The 12,471-nt window shown below is 40.9% G+C and overlaps 1 protein-coding gene across 2 annotated transcripts in view; it reads left to right on the top strand.

Moving 5' to 3' along the window:
* The window catches only part of rgs19 (regulator of G protein signaling 19), a 169,520-nt gene that overhangs the window by 149,490 nt on the left and 7,559 nt on the right, over positions 1 to 12,471 (top strand). The gene's annotated exons all lie outside the window — the stretch shown is intronic.

The following is a 12,471-nucleotide window of genomic DNA, read 5'->3' as shown; positions in this document are numbered from 1 at the left end:
CCTCCAAAAAGGTACTGTTTTCTCCCCTCTCCATCTCCATCTTCTCCTCCAAAAAGGTACTGTTTTCTCCCCTCTCCATCTCCATCTTCCCTCCAAAAAGGTACTGTTTTCTCCCCTCTCCATCTCCATCTTCTCCTCCAAAAAGGTACTGTTTTCTCCCCTCTCCATCTCCATCTTCTCCTCCAAAAAGGTACTGTTTTCTCCCCTCTCCATCTCCATCTTCTCCACCAAAAAGGTACTGTTTTCTCCCCTTTCCTCTGACTCCATACTCTCATCATATCTGTCATCCTCTTCTCCATATCTGTCATCCTTTTCTCCATATCTCTCGTCCTCTTCCTCATACTTGTCATCCTCCTCTCCATATGTGTCTATTCTCTTCTACATGTCTATACTCTCTCCATAGAAGTACAAGTACTCCCCAATTTCACGTCTCAAATTGGAAAGACTACTCCATGCCCCTCCAAACTCAGAACATTCCTTATTTTGCGGCAAATTGTTCCAACAACACAGAAACGGTGCAGTTGTACTGATGATTATTTAAGTGATAATGCCAGAGAAGCAGATGCACTCTCTCCCTCCCTATCCCTCACTCTCTCACTCCCTATCCCTCACTCTCTCCCTGCCAGAGAAGCAGATGTTTGAAGGATATATTAGAACGGGTGTTCTAACCGTGCAAATATATCCTCCAAACACTGGCTTCGACAGTATTTATATATATTATTTATATATTTTTTAATTTATATTATTTATATATATTATTTATTTATGGTATTTATTTATATTATTTATTTATTTATATTATTTATTTATATTATTTATTTATATTATGTATTTATTTATATTGTTTATTTATTTGTTTATATTATTGATTTATATTATTTATTTATTTATAATATTATTTATGTATTTTATTTATATTATTTATTTATATTATTTATTTATTTATATTATTATTTATGTATTTATTTATAGTATTTATTTATAGTATTTCTTTATTTATATGATTATTTATGTATTTATTTATAGTATTTATTTATTTATATTATTATTTATGTATTTATTTATATTATTCATTTATATTATTTATTTATATTATTATTCATTTATGTTATTTATTTATATTATATTATTTATTTATTTTTATGTTATGAGAACATTTGCTGCAACCTAAAGAATGATCAACATATTCAACATATTTTCATTAAAAATATATATTTGGATTAATTTGTTGATACTATAACATCTTTCTACAAGATATAGTCCCAAAACAAATCTAGGGTTGCTAACCAATCCGGCTGGTCGTTCATTCTATTGGTTCGGTTTCCAGAGACGTGACCCAGTCTGTTCAGTCTTGTTGTTCTGTATCTATGGACCCGACCCAGTCGTTCAGTCTTTTTGTTCTGTATCTATGGACGCGACCCAGTCGTTCAGTCTTTTTGTTCTGTATCTATGGACGCGACCCAGTCAGTCTTTTGTTCTGTATCTATGGATGCGACCCAGTCGTTCAGTCTTTTTGTTCTCTATCTATGGATGCGACCCAGTCGTTCAGTCTTTTTGTTCTGTATCTATGGACCCGACCCAGTCGTTCAGTCTTGTTGTTCTGTATCTATGGGACCCAGTCGTTCAGTCTTGTTGTTCTGTATCCACGACCCAGTCGTTCAGTCTTTTTGTTCTGTATCTATGGACGCGACCCAGTCGTTCAGTCTTTTGTTCTGTATCTATGGCGACCCTTGTCATTCAGTCTTTTTGTTCTGTATCTATGGCGACCCAGTCGTTCAGTCTTGTTGTTCTGTATCTATGGCGACCCAGTCGTTCAGTCTTTTTGTTCTGTATCTATGGCGACCCAGTCGTTCGCTCTAAATGTTCCGTTTCCATGATGGCTGGCGCCGTTCTTATCCCTTGCTTGCTAGCTAGCCAACATTGGCTAACACAGTGATGTTAAACAGCTCAGCCAGAATAACAGCAAAGGAGCTGCGTTTGTTTGTTCCATAACAATAATGTTGTTTTATATATATATAGATAATTTTTCCTGGTACAGATAATTTGCTCACTTGCCAGGCCACTTTTCAGAAAAGATAGCCAACTACACAACACAATCACTTCAAACTGAAGATGGAATAACAGAAAACTAGCTGAATTTAGTGTTTTTTTGTGTGTATATCCATAAAAGTAGAATGCTGATTCATGATTTCGATTGGCTGAGAACAAAATGCCAGCCTGTCTGCCTCCTTCCTTCATTACAATGAGGATCGCTGGAGACATCATATAAATATTGAAACAATGTTGCAAATGTCGGAGAGAGACAAATCTCCACTGTTGAAAACCAATTGCTAGTTCAAAAAGAAATGGGAGATAATGTCTAGATGTTTTTTACGGTGTAGATCCTAGTACACAAAGTACCTGGCTGGGCTGACGAGACAGTGGATTGCGCAGTCAGATGGAACAGAGTAAACAGGCATTTTACCATCATAGATTTAACCGGTGGTAACTTGTGGAATAGACACTGGCTGGAATGCGGTTTTAACCAACCAGCATCCAGGATTAGACCCACCCGTTGTATAAACAATGAGTAACAACTTGCTAGGCGTTGCTGGTAGGTGGCTGATAGGATGGCAATGAGGGCACACAAACCAAGCTGGCATATTTATTCAAAATAAAAGTCTCACAAAGCCTGTTCTCAAAGTGTAACTGAAAACAAAACACTCTCCCACTCTCCTTAACTGAATCTAGTATTAGACTTAACTTGACAGTCACAGTGGTCTCCTAGCTACAGCTGACAAAGCCTCCTCAACAACACCTCTCAACAACTAGGTTTGGTTGTTACGGTTACCGTATTACCGGCACACCGGCAATCATGAGTCATAACCGCAGTCCAATTCCACGTGAGTCACACAGTAATCTTCTTTTATACAATCTGGATATGTGTTGGTAACAAACAAAACCCACCTCGCTAACGACCATCATGTAGCCAGCAGCTAACGTTAGTCAAACAAAACCCACCTTGCTAACGACCATCATATAGCCAGCAGCTAACGTTAGTCAAACAAAACCCACTAACGGCCATCATGTAGCCAGCAGCTAACGTTAGTCAAACAAAACCCACGTCGCTAACAACCATCATGTAGCCAGCAGCTAACGTTAGTCAAACAAAACCCACGCTAACAACCATCATGTAGCCAGCAGCTAACGTTAGTCAAACAAAACCCACCTCGCTAACGACCATCATATAGCCAGCAGCTAACGTTTGTCAAACAAAACCCACCTCGCTAACGACCATCATGTAGCCAGCAGCTAACATTAGTCAAAAAAACACCTCGCTAACTACCATCATGTAGCCAGCAGCTAACATTAGTCAAAAAAACACCTCGCTAACTACCATCATGTAGCCAGCAGGTAACGTTAGTCAAACAAATCCCACCTCGCTAACGACCATCATGTAGCCAGCAGCTAACGTTAGTCAAACAAAACCCACCTCGCTAACGACCATCATGTAGCCAGCAGCTAACGTTAGTCAAACAAAACCCACCTCACCACGACCATCATGTAGCCAGCAGCTAACGTTAGTCAAACAAAACCCACCTCGCTAACGACCATCATATAGCCAGCAGCTAACGTTAGTCAAACAAAACCCACCTCGCTAACGACCATCATATAGCCAGCAGCTAACGTTAGTCAAACAAAACCCACCTCGCTAACGACCATCATATAGCCAGCAGCTAACGTTAGTCAAACAAAACCCACCTCGCTAATGACCATCATGTAGCCAGCAGCTAACGTTAGTCAAACAAAACCCACCTCGCTAACGACCATCATGTAGCCAGCAGCTAACGTTTGTCAAACAAAACCCACCTCGCTAACGACCATCATGTAGCCAGCAGCTAACGTTAGTCAAACAAAACCCACCTCGCTAACGACCATCATGTAGCCAGCAGCTAACGTTAGTCAAACAAAACCCACCTCGCTAATGACCATCATGTAGCCAGCAGCTAACGTTAGTCAAACAAAACCCACCTAGCTAACTACCATCATGTAGCCAGCAGCTAACGTTAGTCAAACAAAACCCACCTCGCTAACGACCATCATGTAGCCAGCAGCTAACGTTAGTCATTTAGACACACCGAATAAAATGTTTGGTAACAGAATAAATAAGATGGAATCATGTGGTGTTGATAACGAAGGGATACTGAAGTTCCTGAACATGTTAGTCAGCCAGTTTGTTAGTCCAGTTAGCGTATCGTTTTATTTCACGTGCAGGTGATTATTCACAAATGTTTTCGATGCAAATTTCACTGTCTTAAAAAAAAGTACAAAATCTACTAAATTTTATCAGCATATCGATTGCGCAACCAGGGGTGGAAAGACCCTGGATCATTGTTACTCTAACTTCCGCGACGCATATAAGGCCCTGCCCCGCCCCCTTTCGGAAAAGCTGACCACGACTCCATTTTGTTGATCCCTGCCTACAGACAGAAACTAAAACAAGAAGCTCCCACGCTGAGGTCTGTCCAACGCTGGTCCGACCAAGCTGACTCCACACTCCAAGACTGCTTCCATCACGTGGACTGGGAGATGTTTCGTATTGCGTCAGACAACAACATTGACGAATACGCTGATTCGGTGTGCGAGTTCATTAGAACGTGCGTTGAAGATGTCGTTCCCATAGCAACGATTAAAACATTCCCTAACCAGAAACCGTGGATTGATGGCAGCATTCGTGTGAAACTGAAGGCACGAACCACTGCTTTTAATCAGGGCAAGGTGTCTGGTAACATGACTGAATACAAACAGTGCAGCTATTCCCTCCGCAAGGCTATCAAACAAGCTAAGCGCCAGTACAGAGACAAAGTAGAATCTCAATTCAACGGCTCAGACACAAGAGGTATGTGGCAGGGTCTACAGTCAATCACAGACTACAGGAAGAAACCCAGCCCAGTCACGGACCAGGATGTCTTGCTCCCAGGCAGACTAAATAACTTTTTGCCCGCTTTGAGGACAATACAGTGCCACTGACACGGCCTGCAACGGAAACATGCGGTCTCTCCTTCACTGCAGCCGAAGTGAGTAAGACATTTAAATGTGTTAACCCTCGCAAGGCTGCAGGCCCAGACGGCATCCCCAGCCGCGCCCTCAGAGCATGCGCAGACCAGCTGGCCGGTGTGTTTACGGACATATTCAATCAATCCCTATACCAGTCTGCTGTTCCCACATGCTTCAAGAGGGCCACCATTGTTCCTGTTCCCAAGAAAGCTAAGGTAACTGAGCTAAACGACTACCGCCCCGTAGCACTCACATCCGTCATCATGAAGTGCTTTGAGAGACTAGTCAAGGACCATATCACCTCCACCCTACCTGACACCCTTGACCCACTCCAATTTGCTTACCGCCCAAATAGGTCCACAGACGATGCAATCTCAACCACACTGCACACTGCCCTAACCCATCTGGACAAGAGGAATACCTATGTGAGAATGCTGTTCATCGACTACAGCTCGGCATTCAACACCATAGTACCCTCCAAGCTCGTCATCAAGCTCGAGACCCTGGGTCTCGACCCCGCCCTGTGCAACTGGGTACTGGACTTCCTGACGGGCCGCCCCAGGTGGTGAGGGTAGGCAACAACATCTCCTCCCCGCTGATCCTCAACACTGGGGCCCCACAAGGGTGCGTTCTGAGCCCTCTCCTGTACTCCCTGTTCACCCACGACTGCGTGGCCATGCACGCCTCCAACTCAATCATCAAGTTTGCGGACGACACAACAGTGGTAGGCTTGATTACCAACAACGACGAGACGGCCTACAGGGAGGAGGTGAGGGCCCTCGGAGTGTGGTGTCAGGAAAATAACCTCACACTCAACGTCAACAAAACTAAGGAGATGATTGTGGACTTCAGGAAACAGCAGAGGGAACACCCCCATCCACATCGATGGAACAGTAGTGGAGAGGGTAGCAAGTTTTAAGTTCCTCGGCATACACATCACAGACAAACTGAATTGGTCCACTCACACAGACAGCATCGTGAGGAAGGCGCAGCAGCGCCTCTTCAACCTCAGGAGGCTGAAGAAATTTGGCTTGTCACCAAAAGCACTCACAAACTTCTACAGATGCACAATCGAGAGCATCCTGGCGGGCTGTATCACCGCCTGGTATGGCAACTGCACCGCCCTCAACCGTAAGGCTCTCCAGAGGGTAGTGAGGTCTGCACAACGCATCACCGGGGGCAAACTACCTGCCCTCCAGGACACTTACACCACCCGATGCTACAGGAAGGCCATAAAGATCATCAAGGACATCAACCACCCGAGCCACTGCCTGTTCACCCCGCTGCCATCCAGAAGGCGAGGTCAGTACAGGTGCATCAAAGCTGGGACCGAGAGACTGAAAAACAGCTTCTATCTCAAGGCCATCAGACTGTTAAACAGCCACCACTAACATTGAGTGGCTACTGCCAACACACTGTCAATGACACTGACTCTACTCCAGCCACTTTAATCATGGGAATTGATGGGAAATGATGTAAATATATCACTAGCCACTTTAAACAATGCTACCTTATATAATGTTACTTACCCTACATTGTTCATCTCATATGCATACGTTGATACTGTACTCTATATCATCGACTGCATCCTTATGTAATACATGTATCACTAGCCACTTTAACTATGCCACTTGGTTTACATACTTATCTCACATGTATATACTGTACTCGATATCATCTACTGTATCTTGCCTATGCTGCTCTGTACCATCACTCATTCATATATCCTTATGTACATATTCTTTATCCCCTTACACTGTGTATGACAGCAGTTTTTTTTTGGAATTGTTAGTTAGATTACTTGCTCGTTATTACTGCATTGTCGGAACTAGAAGCACAAGCATTTCGCTACACTCGCATTAACATCTGCTAACCATGTGTATGTGACAAATAAAATTTGATTTGATTTGATTTGAAATTACGCCACAGAGAAGAAGAAGAATTAATGGATTCTAAATACCACAGAGCTACACAGACAACATGAACACATTCGTCCAAACCATTACAGATGGATGGCTAACGCAGAAAGAAAGAATTAATGGATTCTAAATACCACCATCACTTTCACAAATACAGAGACAGGCAGCCATCTTTGCCATCAGTCTTTTTTAGACTAGCTAACTACTGGCGTAGTGACACCTACCGATAAGAACTGGTAATGCAGGTTTGGTTAGAATATATAGTGCAATAGAATGTGTGACATTCAATAATCCCTACTTTATGGAAAATACATTATTTTCATTGAAAATGTTGAAATTGGTTGATTTAATAATTGAATGGATTTTACGGGGTTTCTACTTTATGAAACGTGTCTTGTATTTTTTTTTCCAACGTTCACTTTCTTGACATTGTTTGTGTATAGATAGAAAAATTATATTTAAAGACGTTGTAACCTTTGTTTACATAACGCTCGGTCCTTGCTACTGTAGTTCACTAACTACATAATGTATGTTGTCCATTGAAGTTGTTGTCTCTGGCTCTTTTGATAACAAGGTTTGTGGATTTGTTTGGAAAAGGGTTTGATCTGCTTAGGAGTGTTTCCAATTCTCCAATTTGAACAGTCCATGGAGGTTTCTTTCATGTGTGTGTGTTATTTAAAGGTTGAGGAAGTAAGTTGTACAATGTCAATTATTTTGAATCACATTACTATTTATTAGACATTTATTGAACAAACATAGTTTTACCTTATTTTGTTGATAGTCACAAGTGGGGATCAATCCTGGAGTTTTATCCCTGAAATTAATTCACTGTGCTGTGACTAAAACACAAATGTAAAACCTCTTAGATGTTAAGTCCCCAATCTAGGGGACTTTAAGGACCGGTTCCTACTGGACTGGTTCCTACTGACGTTTTGGTGTACAAAGCGCTCTGTGAACGTTGTATGGTCCAATGCCTTATAGTCCCAGAAAGCCCCACCTGTCAGCTCTATGTTTCCACTCTCTCAGTGGAGCTGACTTGAAGTGTCAGGTTTCACACCCCACATTTGCATAGGGAGTGACGTGTCACATTTTCTGGCCTATTCAAACAAATAAACGATTTCCTCTCCCTCTGAACTGGTATATGAAAGGGGACAGTGTAGATATTCTCAGTCGGATGTCGAGATGTCAACATGAAAAATACTAAATCATTTCAGTTAGCTAGCTAACGTTAGCTGGCTGGCTCCCAAGCTAACATTACGTGTATGACGTTATTATTTGTATACTGGAAACCGTTTGCTTTGCTAGTTAGAGTCTAATGTTAGCTAGCTAACATTGTACCTGGTTGGTTAGCTCCCAGGATATTCATGCAGGCCAGTAACAACATGATTTGGCATGATTTAACATGATGTTCATTGTTGTTTAACTAGCTAACTAGCTTATGTGACGTGTGTGCTCTTACACGTTGTTTACCTAGCTAGGTTCATTGTTTACCTTGCTAGGTTCATTGTTTACCGAGCTAGGTTCATTGTTTACCTAGCTAGCTAGCTCCATTGTTTACCTCGCTAGGTTCATTGTTTACCTAGCTAGCTAGCTCCATTGTTTACCTAGCTAGCTAGCTCCATTGTTTACCTAGCTAGCTAGCTACATTGTTTACCTAGCTAGCTAGCTCCATTGTTTACCTAGCTAGCTAGCTCCATTGTTTACCTAGCTAGCTAGCTCCATTGTTTACCTCGCTAGGTTCATTGTTTACCTAGCTAGCTAGCTCCATTGTTTACCTAGCTAGGTTCATTGTTTACCTAGCTAGCTAGCTCCATTGTTTACCTAGCTAGCTAGCTCCATTGTTTACCTAGCTGGCTAGCTACATTAAGCTAAAGTGTACAACACCCGTTGAATATGGCCGGCGTCGGTAAATGCAAAAGAGCGTAATGAAATTGTTGCCAGTAGAGCTGGTTAGGCTGGTTTCATGTTATCCAGAGGTAAACAAATCATCGGCCAGACCGTTGAGTGCACGCTCCGGGAGTGAAACGAGAAAGCTTAAGAGGGTGTGAACTAGAGGTTGACCGATTATGATTTTTCAACACCGATACCGATTATTGGAGGACCCAAAAAAAAAAAAAACCCCGATGCCAATTAATCGGCCGATTTTGTTATTTTATTTGTAATAATGACAATTTCAACAATAGTGAAGGAACACTTATTTTAACTTAATATAATACATCAATAAAATCAATTTAGCCTTAAGTAAATAATGAAACATGTTCAATTTGGTTTAAATAATGCAAAAACAAAGTGTTGGAGAAGAAAGTAAAAGTGCAACATGTGCCATGTAAGAAAGCTAACGTTTAAGTTCCTTGCTCAGAACATGAGAACATATGAAAGCTGGTGGTTCCTTTTAACATGAGTCTTCAATATTCCCAGGTAAGAAGTTTTAGGTTGTAGTTATTATAGAAATTATAGGACTATTTCCCTCTATACCATTTGTATTTCATTAACCTTTGACTATTGGATGTTCTTATAGGCACTTTAGTATTGCCAGTGTAACAATATAGCTTCCGTACCTCTCCTCGCTCCTCCCTGGGCTCGAACCAGGAACACAACGACAACAGCCACCCTCGAAGCAGCGTTACCCATGCAGAGCAAGGGGAACAACTACTAGAAGGCTCAGAGCGAGTGACGTTTGAAACGCTATTAGCTCGCACCCCGCTAACTAGCTAGCCATTTCACTTCGGTTACACCAGCCTCATCTCGGGAGTTGATAGGCTTGAAGTCATAAACAGCGCAATGCTTGACGCACAATGAAGAGCTGCTGGCAAAACGCACGACAGTGCTGTTTGAATAAATGCTTACGTGCCTGCTTCTGCCTACCACCGCTCAGTCAGATACCTAGATACTTGTATGCTTAGTCAGATTATACGCAACACAGGACACGCTAGATAATATCTAGTAATATCATCAACCATGTGTAGTTAACTAGTGAATATGATTGATTGTTTTTTTATAAGATTAGTTTAATGCTAGCTAGCAACTTAACTTGGCTTACTGCATTCGCGTAACAGGCAGTCTCCTTGTGGAGTGCAACGAGAGAGAGGCAGGTCATTATTGTATTGTAAGATTTTGTAAGATTTCAAGATTGGTTCCCCCGAGCTGACAAAGTGAAAATCTGTCGTTCTGCCCCTGAACAAGGCAGTTAACCCACTGTTCCTAGGCCGTCATTGAAAATAAGAATGTGTTCTTAACTGACTTTCCTAGTTAAATAAAGGTATAAAAACGAAAACAAATTCAAAAATTAACTAAAAATTCTAATCGGCAAATCGGCGTCCAAATATACCGATTTCCGATTGTTATGAAAACTTGAAATCGGCACTAATTAATCGGCCATTGTGAACGGTTGTGGTCCTTTCTGTTTGTAAGGAGAAGGATAACTACATCTAGAAAAATAACTTTACCAATCTTCTTTATTAAAACTGTAAAGTTGACTTTAATTTTCCCTACAAACTTTATTCCTAAAATCATGTTAAATGATTACCTGACAGATTGTGGTGAGGTGTACATAGATGTGCAAATGTACTTAGTTTGGATCATAATTGAAGGATTTCAGTACAAAGAAAAATCCACTAGAATCATTAGGATCCTGGTGATGCAGCAGACCTACAAGGCTTGAAGATGGCAGATCGTTCCGGGTTTGCTGGGTAAACAGCATCTCTGTCTCGCTCTTATCTCCCACAAGGGTATAATCTCTCAATTCCCTGTCCTCTCCTCTCTGTCCTCCCCTCGTCCTGAAAGAGATGAGACTGAGCAACCGCTCTCTCTCTCTCTCTGGGGAGTTGCATATGAAGCTCAGATATGGAGTGTGATCTCTCCACATTAAACTTTAACACTGTAATTCGCCTCTGCCAGGAATGGACTGATTCCAATGAAGGCAAGAAGAAAGACTATCTCTCTATTCATCTATCTCTCTATTCATCTATCTCTCTATTCATCTATCTCTCTCTCTATTCATCTATCTCTCTCTCTATTCATCTCTCTCTCTCTCTATTCATCTATCTCTCTATTCATCTATCTCTCTCTCTATTCATCTATCTCTCTCTATTCACCTATCTCTCTATTCATCTATCTCTCTCTCTATTCATCTATCTCTCTCTCTCTATTCATCTCTCTCTCTCTATTCATCTATCTCTCTCTATTCACCTATCTCTCTATTCATCTATCTCTCTCTCTATTCATCTATCTCTCTCTCTATTCATCTATCTCTCTCTCTATTCACCTATCTCTCTATTCATCTATCTCTCTCTCTATTCATCTATCTCTCTATTCATCTATCTCTCTCTCTCTATTCATCTATCTCTCTATTCATCTATCTCTCTCTCTCTATTCATCTCTCTCTCTATTCATCTATCTCTCTATTCATCTATCTCTCTCTCTCTATTCATCTATCTCTCTCTCTATTCATCTCTCTCTCTCTATTCATCTATCTCTCTCTCTCTATTCATCTCTCTCTCTATTCATCTCTCTCTCTATTCATCTATCTCTCTATTCATCTATCTCTCTCTCTCTATTCATCTATCTCTCTCTCTATTCATCTCTCTCTCTCTATTCATCTATCTCTCTCTCTCTATTCATCTCTCTCTCTCTATTCATCTATCTCTCTCTCTCTATTCATCTATCTCTCTCTCTATTCATCTCTCTCTCTCTATTCATCTATCTCTCTCTCTCTATTCATCTCTCTCTCTCTATTCATCTATCTCTCTCTCTCTATTCATCTATCTCTCTCTATTCATCTATCTCTATTCTCTCTATTCATCTATCTCTCTCTATTCATCTCTCTCTATTCATCTATTCTATTCATCTCTCTCTCTATTCATCTATCTCTCTATTCATCTCTCTCTCTCTATTCATCTATCTCTCTATTCATCTCTCTCTCTATTCATCTCTCTCTCTATTCATCTCTCTCTCTATTCATCTCTCTCTCTCTATTCATCTCTCTCTCTCTATTCATCTCTCTCTCTATTCATCTCTCTCTCTATTCATCTCTCTCTCTATTCATCTCTCTCTCTCTATTCATCATCTCTATTCATCTCTCTATTCATCTCTCTATTCATCTATTCATCTATTCATCTCTATTCATCTATCTCTCTCTCTCTCTATTCATCTCTCTCTCTATTCATCTCTCTCTCTATTCATCTCTCTCTCTCTATTCATCTATCTCTCTATTCATCTATCTCTCTCTATTCATCTCTCTCTCTCTATTCATCTATCTCTCTCTCTCTATTCATCTCTCTCTCTCTATTCATCTATCTCTCTCTCTCTATTCATCTCTCTCTCTCTATTCATCTCTCTCTCTCTATTCATCTCTCTCTCTATTCATCTCTCTCTCTCTATTCATCTATCTCTCTATTCATCTCTCTCTCTCTATTCATCTCTCTCTCTCTATTCATCTATCTCTCTCTCTCTGTCTCTATTCATCTATCTCTCTCTATTCATCTCTCTCTCTCTCTATTCATCTATCTCTCTCTCT

This window comes from Oncorhynchus tshawytscha, linkage group LG16, assembly GCF_018296145.1.
Source record: "Oncorhynchus tshawytscha isolate Ot180627B linkage group LG16, Otsh_v2.0, whole genome shotgun sequence".
Classification (NCBI taxonomy): domain Eukaryota; kingdom Metazoa; phylum Chordata; class Actinopteri; order Salmoniformes; family Salmonidae; genus Oncorhynchus; species Oncorhynchus tshawytscha.
Note: the sequence above shows the minus strand (reverse complement) of the source record. Positions and strands in the feature narration are given on the sequence as shown.